This window comes from Sceloporus undulatus, chromosome 3, assembly GCF_019175285.1.
Source record: "Sceloporus undulatus isolate JIND9_A2432 ecotype Alabama chromosome 3, SceUnd_v1.1, whole genome shotgun sequence".
NCBI lineage: Eukaryota > Metazoa > Chordata > Lepidosauria > Squamata > Phrynosomatidae > Sceloporus > Sceloporus undulatus.
The window spans coordinates 13,944,919-13,964,982 of NC_056524.1; the positions used below are offsets into that span (position 1 = coordinate 13,944,919).

The 20,064-nt window shown below is 41.3% G+C and overlaps 1 protein-coding gene across 1 annotated transcript in view; it reads right to left on the reverse strand.

Moving 5' to 3' along the window:
- Positions 1-4,475: 4,475 nt before the first annotated feature.
- Positions 4,476-20,064, reverse strand: part of RAB38 (RAB38, member RAS oncogene family) — an 86,022-nt gene continuing 70,433 nt past the window's right edge. The window contains exon 4 of the mRNA XM_042461148.1: positions 4,476-4,587. The gene's annotated coding sequence lies outside the window, so the exon portion shown is untranslated. The remainder of the gene's footprint in view (positions 4,588-20,064) is intronic.

A 20,064-nucleotide genomic window follows, 5' to 3' on the forward strand; every position in this document is an offset into this window, starting at 1 on the left:
GGGTGTCCTTGGGGTTTCATGCCTCAAGGACACCTGACAGCGGCAAGAACGAAGAGAAAGGGGCAGCTTGGCCCCTTTCTCTTTTGTGTTGCTGGCGCAGCCATGTAAATAATAATATAATAATAATTATTATTTATATTGAGGTCAATCGGGGAGGCTAACAGCAATAAAATGCAATACATTGTATATCAAAAATCCCTCTCCCCCTTAAAAATTATTAAATCAATTATAATTAAAACCAACAAATTAAACAGCATTAACACATACACATTTTTACAAGACAAAAACGAATCAGAATAAAACAAAACAAATAAAACAGTAAACTACGGTGGCATTTCCAGGGAGTACTTTGGGGACTCTCATGAGAAGAGGGTTCCTGAGGCCAGGGTTATCTATCCCAGAAAGGCCTGCGCCAGCGACACAAACCTGGAAGGAGCTCCGTTTCAGAGCTCCTTCCAGTGCCACGGAAAGGCCACTGCAGGCACCCTCACGTGGCACCAGGATATCACTTCCGCACTGCTCTGTTTAGAGGCAGCGCGGTCATGACATCCCAATGGCGGTGCCCATGTAGAAGGGGTGCCACCATTTTGTACGTACTAGGTACGTACTAGAGTTAGGGCATCCAGAAAGGACGCCCTTTCCTAACCCTAGTACATACTTTTCCCCCGTCTGTAACGCGCCTTAGATAGGGAATACTCAGAGGTGGGTTTTGCTATTTCTTCCTCTGAAATATAGTCCACATCACCTGGTATTCATTGATGGTGTCCCATCCAAGTACTGACAAGGGCTGACCCTGATTATCTTCCAATATGAAATGAGATCTGGTGCTTTGCTTTAAGGTCTCCATAAGTCAGACATGACTTGAGGGAACACGACAACAACAAAGTGTATTAAATAGTATATTAAAAACATGAATAAATAGAGAAATTTGATAAAAATGCAGTGTACTCACTTCAAGATGTTGATCATTTGTGCTAGTAGATACACAAGAAATATAAACCTCTTGCAGGCACCTATAGTATTTTAATAATACTATAATAATAATACAGTAATAATACTGTTCTGAAAAGAGGTTTTTTTAACTACAACTCCTAGAATCCCTCAGCCATATTCCTGGCTGCAGGAATATGGCAAATATAGTTCCAATCCTACATTCTAATCACTATACTATACTGGCTCTTAGACTGAACAATCAGTCTCAGAAATGTATATGGAAATAATAATAATAATAATAATAATAATAATAATAATAATAATAATAAATTTATATTTTCCTGCCGCTCCTGAATGGCTCAAGGCGGGATTACAACCCATAAAATACATGCAAGAACACATCAATAAAATACAATAAAATAATTACATTAAAACTAGCTCATCTTCATACAGCAATACAATACAATTATACAGTGACCAGAAAGTAGAACAATATTTCTTACATGAGGTCAGGGGGGTAAGCTCGCCGGAGGAGATCTGTCTTAAGTGGCCTCTTGAAGGCTTCCAAGGAGCCAATAAAATGGATCTCTTCCAGGAGACTATTCCATAATTTTGGAGCAGCCGCAGTGAAAGCTCTTTGGGAAGTAATTACAAATCTGGCTGGTTGATGTTCTAATAGATTCTTCCCAGTTGTTCTGAGAGTGTGGAGCGGATGATGTAGGGAGAGGCGTTCCCTCAAGTAACTTGGACCCAAGCCATGTAGGGCTTTAAAGGTAATGACCAACACCTTGTATTGCACCTGGAAGCTAATTGTCAGCCAGTGAAGAGATTTTAAAACAGGTGTTATGTGGTCAAACCTGGATGAACCAGTGACCAATCTGACTGCCGCATTTTGAACCAATTGAAGCTTCCAAACTTGGTACAAGGGTAGCCCAATGTAGAGCGCATTACAGAAATCAAGACAAGAGATTACCAATGCATGTACCATTGCTTCAAGGTCCTTTCGGTCCAAGTAGGGACGCAGTTGGCGTATCAACCGAAGTTGGTACCAGGCACTCATGGCTGTTGCCTCCACTTGAGATGATAATTGTAGAGATGAATCCAGGAGTACTCCCAAACTGCAAACTTTGTCCTTTAGGGGAAGTGTGATCCCGTCCAGGACTGGTAGACAAATCTCCTTCCCTGGACTTGGGGTACCTATCGCGAGTACCTCCGTTTTTTCTGGATCCAGCTTGAGTTTGTTTTCCTTCATCCAGCCCATTACCAACCCAAGACAGGCATCCAGAGGAGAGATGCCATTCTTAGTCACTGTAGTAGTCGGAGGCATAGAGAAGTAGATTTGGGTGTCATCAGCATACTGATAACACCCCACCCAATGTTTCCGGATGATCTTTCCCAGTGGCTTCATGTAAATGTTAAACAGCATGGGGGACGGGATGGTGCCCTGAGGGATGCCAGATGTCAGCTCTCTTTTTGAAGAACAGCTGTTCCCTAGCATCACCATCTGGAATCTGCCCAAGAGGTAGGAATAGAGCCACTGGAGTCCAGTGCCTCCAATACCTAACTTCCTCAGGCGTTCCAGAAGGATACCGTGGTCAATGGTATCGAAGGCAGCTGAGATGTCCAAGAGCACCAACAGGGTCACACTTCCCCTGTAGATACCCAGACAGAGATCATTGACTAAGATGACTTTGGCAGACTCTGCTCCGTATCCCGCCCTGAAGCCAGTTTGAAATGGGTCCAGATAGCTTGGAGTTGGAAGGCAACTGCCCTCTCAGTCACCTTGCCCAAGAATGGTAGAAGGGAGACCGATCTATAGTTATTTCTCACCTGGGTGTCTAGGGAGAGTTTTTTCAAGAGGGGTTTAACCACCACTTATTTTAGTTGATCTGGAAATTTTCCCTCTCTACAAGATGCATTAATTATAGATCTTAACAAAGTTTTTACTGCATCACCTCCCTGGGCAGTCAACCATGACAATTAGCAAAGGTGTTTTCATGTAAGATTTAACCAAATGGGATAACAAACCCTCCCAGCCCCAAATGATTTGTTTTTAGTATTTGGGGACTGTTGTTTTGAAAGTAAAGCTTTTGGCCTGGATCCTTGGAATTTGCCTTAGAAGTTGTATTTTTTCCAAGCTTGGAAGCATCCAATACCTCCCTACAGAAGTGGAATTTCTAGAAGGAAAATTTCCTGGCAGGACTAGCACCTGGCTTAAATGCTTGGGGACAGCTCTGCTAAAATGGCCACTGATTGACTCAATTCCCAGTAGAATTGAGGATGGAGCACACTTGTTTTCTGCCGCTCCAGAGACCAGGACATGGAGCAATAGAGTCAAACTGTAGGAAAAGAGATTGCACCTAAACATTGGGAAGAATTTCCTGACCGTGTTCAATAGTGGAAAATATTGCCTTGGAATGTAACGGGGCTGGATGGACATCTATCTGGAGTGCTTTGGTTGTGTATTCCTGCATGGCGGGGTTGGACTGGACAGCCCTTGTGGTCTCATCCAAATCTAGGTTTCTATGCTTCTTTGAATGCAGGAACTTCTTGCAATGCTGCTGTACTGAGTGACTCTATTTTTCTTTTCTTGAAAGCCTACAATCTTGCATAAGTTTACTGTCAGAGCTTTTCATTTCTCCAACCTTACCTAAGATTTTGGTCTTTGCCTTGTCTGTACTACTATCGATGTAACTGTGATATATTTGTCACTTCATCTATAAAGTTACTGTGCAATTTAAAGGAACACATGCTTGGTCTGGTAAGATTGTTACAAAAGACAAATCATTTTGTGTGTATTTATGATTGAATATGTCAGGCTGGGGATTATAAAGCTCAATCAATTTATCGTGGCTAACATGTTTTTGCTTCTTCATTGTCTCTGGATAGATGATCAGTTTGAGAATTATGTGTCCTATTGATCTGAAACACCAAGGAACTCTTAATTCTTTGCATGGACAAAATGCTGGCATACAGGCATTGGAAAACAACATTGTATTGGCCAGAATTGGATTTACTTATTGTATGGTGAAAGGTCTGGAAGCCAAGCCCTATGAAGGGCGGCTTAGGGAGCTTGGTAGGTTTAGCCTGGAGAACAGAAAGTTATGAGATGACATGATAACCATGTTTAAATATTTGAAAGGGTATATCATATTGCAGATGGAACAAGCTTGTTTTTTGCTGCTCAGAGTACAAAGACAGAACAATGAATTCAAACTACAGAGGACATTTTACCTAAACATTAGGAAGAACGTCCTGATGGTAAAAGCTGTTCAATTGGTGAATACATTGCCTCTGAGTGTGGTAGAGTTTCCTTCTTTGGAGGTTTTCAACAGAGACTGGATGGCCATCTGTCAAGGGTGCTTTGATTACATCATCCTGCATGGCAGAACAGGGCTGGTCGGGTAGCCAACTATGATTCTGTACTCTAGCAGGGACTAATCAACAGTATCCCAGTGGTTGCAAATTCTTCAATTGTGCACAAATGTCTTTAGATTGTACGCCTGAGCGCAGAGAAATGTCTAATTAACAATTTGTAAGCTGCTCTGATAGCCATTCTTCTTCTTCTTCTTCTTCTTCTTCTTCTTCTTCTTCTTCATCAATGCCTTCAGTGAACTTCTTGTTCTACTAGGATTGTAGAAACAGGATATTGACCTAGTGGAAGACGTAACAGAGGGGGGGAAAAACAGAATTGTTTGATGTACTATTCTGGTGTGCCAGAACTTCATGCAGTAGATAATTGAAAAATGAATGGTTTAATAGATTCCATCTTATTTTATAGTGCAGACTCTATAGAGGGGTGGTCAACTGTTGGAGGGTAAGGAACTATGTTAGCCCCTCAGGGGCCCTTGTTGGGCTACACATCCCCACGCCTGTGTTACCCAAAGAACACATGAGGAGACTGGGGGTCCCTACCAGCTGCCAGCAATACTTCAAATGATGGAGAAATTAGCTTTGTGGGAAGCTTGGGTATCTGCTTAGGTTCTGCTGCAAATTTTAGAGGAATAATAATAATAATAATAATAATAATAATAATAATAATAATAATAATATTTATTTATTTGTATCCTGCCTCTCCCTGTATTGGATTGAGGCGGGTAACAACAAACAAAGGAACAATAAAAATACTACACAGCAAGCCACAAGTAAAAACAGAGCAAAACATATCAAATTCTAATTCCCTATCTCCCTCCCACCCTAGAATAGCATTAAAACAACAATTCCCAGTAAAATGCTCCCATTAAAATAGAGGATATATCCAAGGTGCTGAATATATGCAGAAAGTGGAGTTCAGCATCTTGGACTGTTCCCTTCGCTTTCAGCTTTTTAGTTTCCCAGCCATCCCCTCTGATGGTCCTTGTTTGCTTCCACTTCAGACAAAGAACTCACTCTAGCTTTTAGTGTGAACTTTAAAGGAACGAGTTGGCTGGACTTATATTTGAGAAGCATGTAAAGGTTGAGATGTAAAAAAATAATAATATTCGAGTTGGCAAGGATTTGATTGAGATGTCCAAGCCCTGCACGAGGCCTGGCCTCCAGCAGGAGACTGAGACACTGAACACTTTTTGGGCTTGTGTTTTCTACATTATCCACATTTGTGTAGAGCTAGTATCTTTTCCTTTTGCATAGTTAGGCATATATAGACACTATGAACATAGGTGGCCAACCTGGTTGATGAAAAAGACACAAAGAAGCTGTCCAATGCCATCATTTTTAGTAGTCCATGCAATGAGGCAATATTTATCACAGTTTCAAATTTTGCACATTTACAGACATGCACAAAATCCATCCTAGACAAGAGCAGCAAAAAGGCACCTCACCATTCCAAGGAGAGGAGATTGGCTCATTTGTTTATAGTTTTTTTCCTGCAGAAGAAGGGACTAACTCAGGATTTATTACTCCATTTTATATACTAATTGATAAGGGAGAGGAAAGAAGAAAGGTTCTATTGGATCCTGACGAGATTGCATTGTAAATATTTGTCTTTGGACACCAGGAATCAATTCCCAACTTGGCCATGGAAACCCACTGGGTTGCACTCTCAGCCCCAGCATACTCCATGATGTAACTTTAGGGTTGCCATAAGGTGGAAATTATTTGAAGACACACAATACCCAAGAAGATTTAAAAATTATAATACATTACAGTAGTTTATCCTGGCAGTGGGGGGAGGTGAGGTTAGGATGGAATATAATTAATATTTTTCAAGCATTGCATCTGCACACCTGTTTCCCTTACTGTCCTAGTCACTAGAGAGCACGGTGTGTAATTTATTCTCTTTTATCTGGATTAAGGACGAGTCAGATCTTTGCAGGGAGAGGGAACCGATTAAGCTCTTAGTACTTAAAAGATTTCTGTTGACTTTTGAGCCTGTTTTGAGCCATAGCAAGGATTCTTGACACATGGCCTTTTAGCGACATCCTTCAATGATTAAGGCTGCAAACCTAAACAAACTTACTTTCAAGTAAGTCAAATGAAACCCAAGGGAGCTTACCTCTGAGTAAACATACATAGTTTTGTCCTCCATTAATGCAACTATTATTCTTTTTCTGCTGAGATGTAGGAGATTATCACATGGATTTTTCCCCAATCAGGGCACTAGCTGAGACTGTGTATAAATAGATGTTATCGCACAGTTCTGTGCTCAGATAAGAGGCATCTTTACATCGATTTCCACAAAAAATCTTTAGTGCCTCCCATTCCCTTTCCACCTCCTCCTCATCCTTAACATGAATAATATTTGTTAATCTGTCCATTTCCATCATGTCATATATTTTTAACAACCACTCGTCAAGAGACGGAGTTTTGTTATTTTTCCAATATTGTGCCAAAAGTAATCTTCCTGCTGAGACCATGTACAAGATTTTGCGCCAATGTCGGCTCTCAATTTCCCTTGGGATTCTATTTGTCATATTCAACAAATAGATTTCTGGAATCAGATCAAAATTTATCTCAAGAATTTTTTTTATACACAAGTGAATTTGGTTCCAATATTTCTTTACTTTGGGGCATTCCCACCATACATGGAGCCAGGATCTTTTTGCATTTGCACATTTCCAGCATTGGTTACTATTCCCTTTATGAATTTTTGCAAGTTTTGCTGGAGTCAGGTGCCACTGAGATTCCATTTTTTTGTCATTTTCATGCAGATTTTGAATTTTCACATTTTTTCCCTTGCATACTGCCAGCTTTCCAAGTCGATTGTCTTTCCGAGGTCCCTGGCCCATTGTATCATAGAGTCTTTTATTACATTCTGTTCTACCTTTCTTTGTAGTAAAATTTTATAGAATTTAGATGTTAGTTTCTTTTGTTCTTTCCGCACACAAGGCATATGTTATACATCGGAAGCTTATTTGCTGTTGAAAGCTGAAAATACAATAACCTTTACGTAATAACTGTATAATGAAGATACAAGAAGCTGTTGAATTCTACCTTTACTGTTATGCCTATTTTTCTAGAGAGCCAGGCAACAGGGACAGAGAGAGAGAGAGAGGGAGGTAAGGAGGAAGGAAGGAAGTAGAATGAATTCAAGACTACAATGATCTTTCACATACTATACTACTTCCATTCTAGTGCCCCCCCCCAATATAATATTTACTTATTTATGATTACTTGGATTCTAAGATCAATTAAATCAAGGAAGCTAAAATAAGGAAATTTTTCAGTCTCTATGGAGGTGGCAGGGACAGACATTGATGTAACTTGATTGTCCCTTGAACTTTCTTAAAGACACTGTCTTGTACATGAGGGATGGGAACATGTTGCTTACTACATATGGTTTGACTGCAGCTCCCATCAGCTCTCAGTCTTGAACACACTGGTAAGGTTGATGGGGTCCCAGAAATAACTGGACAGCTGTATATATCCCCCCATACAGTTGTAAAGGTATTCCCAGAACATGAGATTTGGGTAGGATCTAGTCTTTGCCCTATTTAAAGTAGACCCAGGATAAAGAACAGACACTCATCATGATAATTTGAATAAGCATGCCCCCACAAAGGGTGACTAAAGCTAGGTCTAGCTGTGGATGCACATCACATAATCAGGATTTATTTTACAACAAAACCTTCTAGTCTTGGATAATAAGGATGCTCTTTGAATATGGCAGTGAAACATCAGGCAGAGGAAGGAAGGAAGGAAGGAATTTGGAATCAAGGACATTGAATCACTGCAAGATGTTTACTACTCTTGCCAACCATAATTTTCTTGTAATCTCTAATTCAATGTGAAACACTTCTGAGAGTACATATCCCTAATCGGTTTCTGGTCATTGCTTCTGTTAATACCATTAGTTGGGCAAATTGAAAATAATCAGAAAACAATAGGGCTTTTCTTTTAAAAGGGAAATATTATTGGAGATTCAGAGAAATACTTTTTTTAAAAAAAAAGTGACATGTCATAAAATCATAGAGGATCATAGAATCATAGAATTGGAAGAGACCAGAAGGACCTGCCAGGTGTCACCCCTCCTATAACTGTGCATTTCACTTTAATGCCTAAGTATAGCACTTTGCATTTCCCCCCTATTGAAATTCATTTTATTAGTTCCAGCCCAATTCTTTAATCTACTGAGGTTATTTTGAATTCTGATCTTGTAATCTGGGGTGTTAGCTACTCTTCCGAATTTGGTGACATCTGGTCAGTGGGGCAGTAGATGCATCACGAATTTTAGCCTGAACTTCAAATGAGCTATTCAAGGGGCTGAATCCTATCCCTCCCCAACACACACTAAATCAGATAGCTCCTTTGAAATTCAGATTAGTCTCTCTTGACTTGATAGCCATCAAGACACTATCATGGTGAAAATAGACATTTCTCTCATGAAGAAAACAATAAAAAATTGGTAAGAGATATCTTTCATTTGGAGAGGTTAAACTCCCCTTTCCATGTGACAAAGGGTGCATTTACACTGTAAAAATCATGCGGTTTGACACCACTTTAACTGTCATGCTCCATCCTATAAAATCCCTGGATTTGTAGTTTATGAGTTACCACCACTCTTTGGCAGAGAAAGCTAAAGACCTTTACAATTACAAAATCCAGGATTCCAAAGCATGGAGCTACAACACTTTAAATGGCATCTAACTGCATTTTTCTGCAGTAGTTAAGATGCCTGCTGGGGAAAAAAGTGGTCACCATCATTCAGCCCTACAAGTATGGCTGAATACATGAGAAATTCAAAGCAACAAAGCCTACTGGCTGGATGGCAGAGTCTCTCAGTTTTGCTTTCTTCTATCTTCCTCTTTAAAAAATTAAAAATCTCAAGTTGAATTTTTAGGCAGAAATTTTCAAGTTAGATGGATGTCTTATCAAAATGTCATTTTCACCCATTTCTATGTGAGAGGTCAGTGTGCTTTTAAATCAAATCTAGTTTGATTTAAACAGTGTTTGCCCCTCGACTAGCAATCATAAATGGGGGAAGCATCTGGGGTAGGTGGTTTCAAAATAGATGGACTGCCCAGTCTGAGTCAGCAGCATATTACATCTGTCTGTCTGCCTCGTTTTTCTATTAGCTGCAACTTTGCATCAGCTCAAAACTATCTTAAAAGCCTTCAGGCCAGACAATGCTGGGCATTGAAAGGCTCCAGACTTGTACTCTGAACACTGCAAGCTGATTTTTCAGCATTAGCTTCCCTGACTCTACCATTGCGCTGCTTATAAATTATACATCGAAGTTTTGAAAGGAAGAGATGGCATTTGGTCATCTAAGTGAGACTTATGAGGCTATTTGGATATATCGGGCTGTCCTCCAGAAAATTAGATGGGAAAGAAATACCTTGTGTTGCTCATAAAAGTCTTACCCTCGGCTCAGAAATTGCCCATGCTTTGGGCATCATAAATCCCCTTTCCTTTTAATCATTTCCAGACATCCCATCCTATGCTCCATTGGATTTTTTCTTCTTCTTTTGCCTCTTCCCACTGAAGCTGACTGATATTAAAAAGTTCCACTTCATCACTTTCAAAGGGGAACAGACTTCCGCTATAAAACTTCAGCCCATTATATGGTGAACAAGAAGATTGCAGGAAACATTAATCTCCATACCAGAGGACACTCATAACAACCCAAGGCCATGCAAAAGCATCTGAGGAAGTAGACTGAAGTCTATGAAAGCTCATGCTGCCAACTTCTCTCTTTCCATCTCAAAGGTACTACAAGATGTCTTCACAACCCAAGGCCTGTTATATTCCAGAATCAACTCTCCACATGGTGGGCAGCAGGAGAAACATAGTCCATGCCAAGGTTGAGTCTGAGGCATTTTAAAACCAGCTTTAAAAGTGAGTGACAGAGGATTAACTGGTACTGTTCCTACCAAACTGAGACACTTGAAGGTTATGGAGGTGCCATACCACCTGTTTGCTCATATTCCTCCAAGTATTTAGGGGTGGCACCTGCTGCCTATTTGGACCATCATTTGGCTTGGATTTTAGGTGTCTTTTTATAAAGCAGGAGCAGAATTCTGGGGCAAAATGTGGAACCATTCTTTACTAAGCTCTAAAAAATGACCTTGAACTAGCTCCCTCCTCTCTGAAAGAAATCCAAAACCCAACAAAAACACACCACACAAACACACAAACACCTCCACAGACACTCTAGGAGCCCTCATGAGCAGTCTGCAGGGATACAGTCTAGACATTGAATTTGCCAGAAAGAAACAGGGCAAAGTTTTCCAGGTTCTATTCTCCTAAGTAAGTAAACACCTCCTCTCTAATGCAGTGGAAGAGCTCTGACAAATATATAGCTAGTGCAATTTCTTCTTCATTCAAATGGGAATTTGATGGCAGGACCACTAGCCACAAATGAGCTGATTAGCAGCAGGATGAAATAAAACACACAAAGAAAGCCATGCTTCAGTCTGCATCATTACATATTTATGTTTTTGGCAAAGATAACAAAAAGCGAGAATTAATGTTGATCTTGCTGTCTTTGTAGAACACGCTGGATTTCATGGGCCTGGGGAAAAAATCAGCATACTATATCTGCCTCATAGCTAAGAAAACCACACCACACAATCCAGTTCTAAAATGGGGAGAGGATTGCATGTATGGACACCTTTAGCTGTGGAGTCTTTCTCTTAAAAATTCAGTTGAATTTATGTCACTAGTGGGGCTAGCAAGAGTCAGTGTGGTCCAGTGGTTTGAGCAAGATTTCAGGAGACCAGGGTTCAAATTCCTGCTCAGCCATGGAACCCTACTTGGTGACTGGAGAATCCACACACTAGCAAACCTCCTCTGAATAAATCTTGTCAGGAAAACCCAACGATAAGGTCATCATCATGAATTGAATATCAACCTGGAGATGCGTAACAACAGCAATACCACATGAATAAATCATTTTCAAAATTTTCTCTCCAGTGACTGACATTCCTACAAGTTTTTGATGATTTTTCACAATTCAGGACTTCTCAAAATTCATTTTAAATTTCACAGGAACACACTTTTGTTTTTGTTTTTGTAAAATGCACTGTTTCTTGTGCAAACTTGTTAGTTTTGCTTGACCAAAGAACAAGCTTGTACCAAAATAGCAATGGTGTGTCATTGTCGTCATCATCATCATCAATTTATATAGCAGCATCTCTAAATGGTACTTTGCAAGTAAAAGAGCCAAACTGTTCCCTGTGCTCAGACTTCCAACAAAATTAAGACATGACACACAAACGGCATTGAAGGAATGGATTAATCCCAGCAGATACTACCTCTTCTTCTCTCTCTCTGAGGCCAGGGCAGTGGCAATTGGGATGGAGGTGGACCATCTGCTTCTGGACCAAACCATGATTGAGCTGTGACAGACTCTCTCCCTCCAATGCCAAGACAGTAGCATTTGGGATGGAAGAAGGGCATTTCATCTGCTTCTGGAGAAAGGGTCTTTCATTTTATTCTGAGCCTATGCACAATGGAGCAGTGGCTGTCTCTTCTTCTCTCTGCCCTGCTTACCTCTACTAAGGGCAGCACAGCAGGGGAATCTACCAAGGAATGGCCCAGAGTCCAGTCCAAAGGTCACACAATACCCATCAGTCAGTCACAACAAAGGGCAGAGTGCAGTCACAAGGCAAGTCCATGGGTCAGATAACCAGAATCATGGATCAAAGAACAAGAGACACAGGAACAACAAGGCTGCAAGACTGGTTGTCAGCTGCAAAAAAACCTCTGCAGCTGGAGGTCTTTTAAAAGGCCTCTGCTTCTCTCAGTTGAAACCTATTAACTTTCTTCTTGGCTTCTAGCCTGGAAGAACATTTCGAAGACTCAAAGGTCCTAGCACCTGCAGTCTAGTTTCCATAGAGTATTTTCTCTGCAGCTTCCTGAGCCTCCTCTGAGACTGCTGATCCAGATCTGCCCCTGTCTCAGTCTCCTCCATGTCTTCAGAGTCTGAGTCCTTTGAGTCTGCCTTTAAGTCAGGCCCAGGGCAGTCCATGGCACTCTCCCTTCAAGGCCAGGGCAATGGCAGTTGGGATGGAGGAATTATCTTAAACCTGCTTCTGGGCCTTATCATGATTGAGCTTCTCTCCCTCCAATGCCAGAGCAGTAGCAGTTGGAATGGAGGGAGGGCTTTTCATTTGCTTCTTGGTGGAGACCTTTTCATCTGCTTCTCGGGATACACATGGTAGAACTGTGCTTGTCCCTTCTTGTCTCCCTTTGCAACGAACACAATCATATTTTCCACTATATATGTGTGTATTAAAAAGAAAGCCCAAAGTTTGAAAAACCTATAAAACCAGAAGTTTGTCTGTTAAACTATCACATAAGGCTACTTGGAAATAGGGTTAGATAGAGCCAGTTAGAAATAGAAATAAGGCCAGTTAGGAAGAGTTCTGAATAGGGCTTTGGGGAGTTAAGACTGTGAAAAAAAATTGGGGGAAAATGTTGTTTTATTTGAAACTGAGGGGTAGAACCAGCTGAATGCTAACTATTTTATCTGTTACAAGAAATCCTTATTGTTTTATTTCCAGGAGCTTTGACTGAATGTTTTCATTTAAGAATTGGCAAGGAGAATCTGTTCTTTCATTATTACACTGAAGTCACTGTTCAATACATCCACTAGTCCATTGCAGTGGCCATCTGTCAAGAACTGCCTTTGTCCCCAGAGTAACGGGAGTCCAAGAGTTGAAACTGCAGGGTCCACATAGGACCCAGTCACACTACTGAAACATAACACTATTATTCCACTTTAAATGCCATGGTTTAATCTTAAGGAATCCTAGGACTGGAAGATTAGGGAGGGAAATTTTGAATTCTCAGCCAGATCACTCCAGTGCCTGACCAAACTACAAACCTTAGGATCCCCAGGGTGAAACCATGGCAATTAGAATGGAATTGTAGTATTATAATTCGTTAGTGTGAATAGTCCCCTGGATACCAGAACTGTCCCACTCTGATTAAACCATGCTATCATCTGGTGTTTTGCACCCACTAAGCAGGCAGTGCTTATGGATGGCAACTAACACGATGGGGAGCTATTAGGAGGGAAGCAGAAGAAAAGTTGAGAGTGGGGGGAAAACCCACAATATAATATTGTTCTACATGGCACCCTGTTTCCTTGGAGACATAAGACAGGATAAAATGAAAAGAGCTTAAATTTGCAACCCTCCCTGACAGCCAAGATCTGTTGGAATTGCTGCTTCTGGGAAGTGATTTGAAACCAGAAGGTGAGAAAAGTGTTATTCCCGACTGTCATTGGGAGGCGTATGGGAGATGACCTTCTTAGTTGAGTTTGGAAGTAATTAAATGAAGCGTCTCTCCAAGAGATGTCTGAGATAGAGTTCCTTTTGTTCTACACCCCCACAGCCAGCCCTCGGTGGTTTATCTCACAGCTGTCTCCCTTTTCAGACCCCTCACATTCTTTTGTTTTCTCTTTATTCTTACAAATACTGTGGTGAGTATAAATATACACATTGCAGGTGTCTGCATCTATGACACACTGAGTCACTGCTGTGTTTATGAGGTCCGTTCTGATGCCCGCTTTAATACTTGCCTGGCATTTACAAATATAGCATGCGAACAGTTTTCTTTGCCAGTGAGGATCAGGGAGAAGCTGCCAAATTTTGCTGCTTTGAAAAAAGATGTGAACTGAAACTCATTTATCCTTCAAAATATTCCCTTCTCTGAATTTTGCAATAATGTTCATGCATCAAAAAAAAAATGCATGCAGAAATGAAAGCCTATCCAAAAGGCCGTATCTCCCAAAATGTGCCTGCTTAATTGAGCCAGTGTTGTGTAGTGGTCTGAGTGCTGGACTACAACTCTGGAGACCTGGGTTCAAATTCTTGCTCAGTCATGTAAACCCACAGCTAACCTTGGGCATTGCCTCAGAGGATGGCAATGGCAAACCCCCACTGAAGAAACTTGCCAAAAAAACCCTCATGATAGGTTCACCTTAGGGTCTCATAAATCAGAGATGAATGGAAGGCACACAACACGTTTTAAGATCTTCACAAGAGAGCTTTCCCTTGGTCTCACCACTATCAAAGTGACAGTTGCTGAGGACACAGGATGGTCCCTTCTCAGTGACTGTCCCCATAGTATGGATTTTTTTTAACCATAGGAGGGGGGCTAGGCTGGCCCCATGGATGGAATAATTATTTGAAAATATTCACAAAATGGTTTTTTGAGTATTGAGAAACGCTGTCAAGAGAAGTCTTGGACTAATGAGGATCTTTACAGTTTGAGACTTATGTGCTTGTTTTTCACAGAAAACAGCATTTTCTGGCCATAAAGCAATACAGTCAGCCCTCCACTTTTATGGGTTTGACTTTTGCATATTTAATTATTCATGGATTATTTGCTGCTGCTTTCACTGCTACTCTATGTCATTGCATGACCGAGAGACTGTGAATGTGTAAAATGGCTTCTAAGTCCCTATTAAATATGGCATAGGGTAGCAGTGGAGGTGGCTGCCACCCTCCCCACATTTTTGACTTGTGAAGGACCCCCACCACCACACACACACCTTGAAGGTATCCTCAGTGGGTTGAATCTGTGGCTCTTACTTTTTTTGGTGTGTTACATATGTTTTGGGGGGACATCCTAGAGTTATTCATAGATTTTCCACTTTCACAGGGAATACACCCCTACCCCCAGTGAATTTGGAAGGCTGACTGTATTCCTATGGAGAAAAACTTTATTATTTCCTGGACCAAAAAAGGGTGCAGTTGGGTTGCACCTGGTTGTTTTGCACAGCAAGCAGCATTTTCTGTACAGAAATGAGCACAGACAGTAGTATTTCTCTGTTGAAATATTATTTTCTGTGTTGAGAATGCTGGATCCTGAGCAGAAAATGCTGCTTTCTGTACAAAACAACCACATGAGAATTTTGCACAGACTGTGTCCCAAATAGTGAATGGGCTGAAAATACTGTGCTGATTTTGAAGACTTTCTTGTAGCAGGAAGAAAATTGTTAAAATTACTCTATGGCGGTTTACAGACCACCCTTTTGGGGCGGCCTGTTCCCACCCTTTTCCTCGCTGGATCGGGGCCTCAGAGGCCTCAGCTGCCACAGTGTTAGCCTCTGAGGCCCCGATCCGCCGCTTTCCAGGTCACGGAGAAGCAGCAAAAGGCCGCTTCCCCATGGCCTGGAAAGGAGTGTCCTTGGGGCTTCATGCCCCAAGGACACCCGGCAGTGGTGGGGATGAAGAGAAAGGGGCCTTTCTCATTTGTGTCGCTAGCCATTTCGGAGCTCCTTCCAGCACTGTGGAAAGGGTGCCCCAGGCGTCCTCGCGCAGCGCCAGGATGTCACTTCCGTGCTGCTCCGTTTGGAGGTGGCGCGGTTGTGATGTCCCAATGGCGGAAAGTCTTCTAATTGGGGTATGACATATTTTTAGTATTATTGTGCTTTAGCTGCCTTTTTAAGTGTATGCAATTAATGTTTTTAATATGGTTGTTTATTTAATTATCTTCTAACTTTTGCATTATCCATTCTTTCAACTGTATTTGGTTTTAACTTACAATGTGAGCTTCCTTGGGTCCTACATTAAGAGAATGGTAAGAGGAATATGGACACCTGCAAACACATACAGATTTCTGAGTGTGTAACTGAGTGTCACGTTGGATGAAGTCATGTCCTCCAACATTTCTGAGAGGAAAACAGGGATATGTGTGTCCTCCAAATAAGAGATTCCACCTAAACATTAGGAAGAAACTTTTGATGGTAGAGATGTTTGATAGTAGACCAGGGGTAGGCAACCTGCGGCTCCGCAGGCCGGATGTGGCCCGGCGAGGCCTTGGGACCGGCCCCAGCCCAGTCCTGCTGCCGATTGCCGCCAGGACCTTTGGCCTCTCGTGCGCAGGGTCAAGGGGGGAAATTGTCTATAGACGCCCTAGAAACATGCATTTATATTAACATTTTTAAAAAAATCAGCAAATTTTTTTGCGTGTCTGCTTTTTTTAAAAAAGTGTCCACCATTTGAAAATGTTGTCCTACATTTGTCCTGGTTTATTTATTTATTAAATTTTTAAAAAAATTATTTAATTATTTATTTTTTGGCTTCGGCCTCCCAGTTTTCTGAGGGACAGCAACCCGGCCCCCGGCTCAAATAGGTTGCCTACCCCTGTAGTAGACTATGTTGCTTTGGTGGTTTTTAAACAGAAGATAAATGGACATCTGTCGGGAGTCATTTCATTGTGTCTTCCTACATAGCAGGGGGTTGGATTGCATGGTTCTTGGAGTCTCTTCTATGGTTCCATGAAATAACATCAGAGTGTGGTCAAGTTGGCAAAAGTTATTAATGAGGAAGAAAACACAAGCTAGAAGAGGATGCACTAGAGAGGACTTTCACCAGAACCTATTGGAAACATCCAGACTCCACCTTGCCTTTCTTCTCCCCACTGTTGAACTGAGTGCAAACTATTTTTACACTTTGATGAGGAGACCTTTTAAACTGGGACATTTTAAGGGCAACTGAAAAAATGGGACAACAGAGGATTAATCAGGACTGTCCCTGTCAAATGGGGATGATTGGAAGGGATATGAATTCATGAGTGGACGTCTCAGCATTCAGGATAAACCCAGTTTGAGTCTGAAGACATGAGAAATGGAGAGAAATCAAAACTAATGTTTCTGCCCATCCCTACCTAGCACATAACTAGGAAAGCCAGGCAAGGGAAGTTTCCCCCATGCCAGCCATCTTCCTTCTGTTAATCAGACTTATTCCAAGTTTTTAGTGCCTGCAGTATCATCTCTGTGCCCTTTTTAATTACAACCTAGTTTTGAACATGGAGATAAGTAGAAACAATATGAAAGATGGAAAAAGAGGGGATTATATAGGATTAAAGACTTATTTTTAATAGATAAACCATTATCTCTGGAACAGATTTTGACAAAGCTATCTGATATTCATGTGGGGTGGGTTTCATAAAGTACAAATCTGTTATCTCTCTTTCTCTGTCTCTCCATGCATGCATAGCATACATGTGCATACATACACACACACACACAGTGAACAAAGCCTCTGACCAAAACAAAACAAAAATTCTCCTTTTACAAAGTCTTTTCATGAGAGGCCAGCCCAGCCCAGCCCTTCTTCTTTCTTTTCATCTGTCTAGCTGGAAGTTGTTCAGCTTCTCGAATCTTATCTTTCAAATGTTATACATGCTTTCCTGCCTCCCAAGGGAAATATGCAAGAATGTGGGAGTGTTTGGGATTCTGTCTCATCCACCTATGGTATATCACAATTTATTTAAGGTAAATCAGTGCTGCCCAATTATTTCATGAGAATATTCAAATCAAAGCTGGCTACTCTAGCCACTGGGCAGCTCAAATATTGGGCCACATTTTAATGCAAAGCTGAGCATTTCCTTGACAAGCCAGAAGGATATAGTAGTTGAAGCAATGGTCTTACAACATGTATATTGTGCATTTTGGTTGGCCCAACAAAGATCTCTCTGTTTTGTGGTTGTTTTGTGGATTTTGGATGTTATTGTACTTTCCCATCCAGCACTGCATAGCTATAATGGAAACTATATTATGGGGAATAAAAAGGAGGAAAGAAGATGGAGGTGGGGTGTGTGGCAGCACCTTTAAGACTAACCAGTTTTGTTTTCTCATGAGCTTTTTGTATATCATCCAAAGGAGGGGATATATATCTGTGAAAGCTCATGTCTGGCAGGTGCTGCTTTTGCATCTTACCTGCCAGGAATGTAGGGGTAGGTGGAGTACAGTGATGGGATATGCAGTGAAGCAATTATTGTAGAGAATCATCATTGCACATGTGGTGTGATATCAAAATATAGGAGACAGGAAGCAACCAAAACACCCAAAGTCATTTGGGTGGGAAGAAATTGGATGAAAGAACAAGGAAGGGAAGGTATGGGAAATGAAAGAACCAAAATAGTTTTGAGTATGTAATGAAAGATTAATTAGCCTGACAATATTTTGAAATTGTGTGTGGTTTAATAGGCATTGCAAACACTTGTTGTTCAGTTCTGACAAGGAATGTCTCTAGTGTGCACCTATAGTTACTGAATAAAGGTTTATAGAGTTTAACTATATAAACCTGGATTTCTGAACTTGATTATCTAATGGAAATGACAATGTAAAAATAAAAATCAGCTAGTTTTAAAGGTGCTGCCACTTAAGGAGTTTTCATTTCATTCCCCCCTCCCCCTTCCTTTATCCTTTTCATGCTGCAAGAGACTAACATGGTTACTTCTTTGAAAAATACTGTTGTGAAGAATGTGATATTGTGGTTTGTCATATGCCTGCAAGTTGACTCCAACTAAAAGGCTGTGCCGACCGCCTCTAAGAGGTGGCCTGCAGCTGCCTCCATCTTCACCAGATTGGTGCCACAGCAACTGCACACAGCGGCCCTGATCTGGCTTTTCCAGCAGCTCTTTTTTGTGCCTTGGAAAGGGTGCAATAGCTGCGGTGCCACAGCTTTAAGGCTCTCCTTTGGCTCTTTGTCATGTAAATGCAGTGCCAGAGGAGCGCTGTGATGCTGTGCACTGTGTGGAGTGGTGCATGGCATCATGCCACCATAGGACAGAGTTGGGGCATGCATTGTATGGACTCTGCCCCTAGGATGACCTTAATGACTGGTCTGCACAGCTCCTTAGGGAATCCTATCCTAGGGTGTTCTTGGCAAGATTTGTTCAGAGGAGTTTTGGCATGGCCTTTTGGCATGGTTTTGGAATGTGGTTTTGCTAGCTGGGAACCAGAAAGGAGATGTGATAAATCAGCCAAAAGCATCCTCATGAGGCCCCAGTGTTAACCAGCGCACTGTGTCAGGAAGTCATTGTTTATGTTTAACCCACTGTTGATGGATTGGAGTTTGTGCAGGTTTTCTTATTCACCTGTTTCTCTTTCCAGTCTTCGTTTGTAGTTTTTTCTGTTCAAGGACCACTGTCCTAAGGTCAGAGATGGAATGCCCAGGAAGTCTGGAGTGTTCCAGGTTTTGGTGTATTCTCTTTTTGATTTACATCCATTTATTCTCTGGTACAAAGACTGGCCTGTTTGCCCAATGTACTGTGCTGAAGGGCATTGTTGATAGAGGATGGCATATGTGACGTAAGAGGATGAGCAAGTGAAATTTCCTTTGGGAGCAGCACTGGAATTCATTGGGGTTAGGAGACAGACCACAGTGCAAGAAATCTACATTATTCCCCTACACTGATCCTAATGCTTTTAAAACATTTGTCCTATATATTGTTTTAGCTATTTTGCTTTATTTATCTTGTAAACTTCCTTGGGACACCTACTGGGGAAAAGGAGAGCTAAAGGGCTATAAAAAAATAACCATACCCCTCACAATTGTCCCAATTTGACAGTGGTAGACCCAATTAACCCTCTGCAGTCCCATTTTTTCAGAAGCTTTTAAAATGTCCCAGTTTCTCTCCTCCTTCCACTTTCTCCTTTTGTCCTAATATGATTTCCATTGCTGCAGACTGGGTTCAAAGTGCAAAAGTAGTTTGCACTCAATGAACCCAACAGAAAGAGAGAAAAAGAGAGGGGGGATGGATTCTTGCCCTTCTCAGATGGTGCAGGCAAAAGCAAACTGCTGCAGCCTCTCCTAGCCCGTATGTTCTTCCTCATTAATAATGTTTGCCCTTTTGACCACACTGATGTTATTTGGACACATATGTCCCTGTTTTATCTGTGAAATATTAGAGGGTGTGTACTACTATCCTAGTTATAACCACTTACTG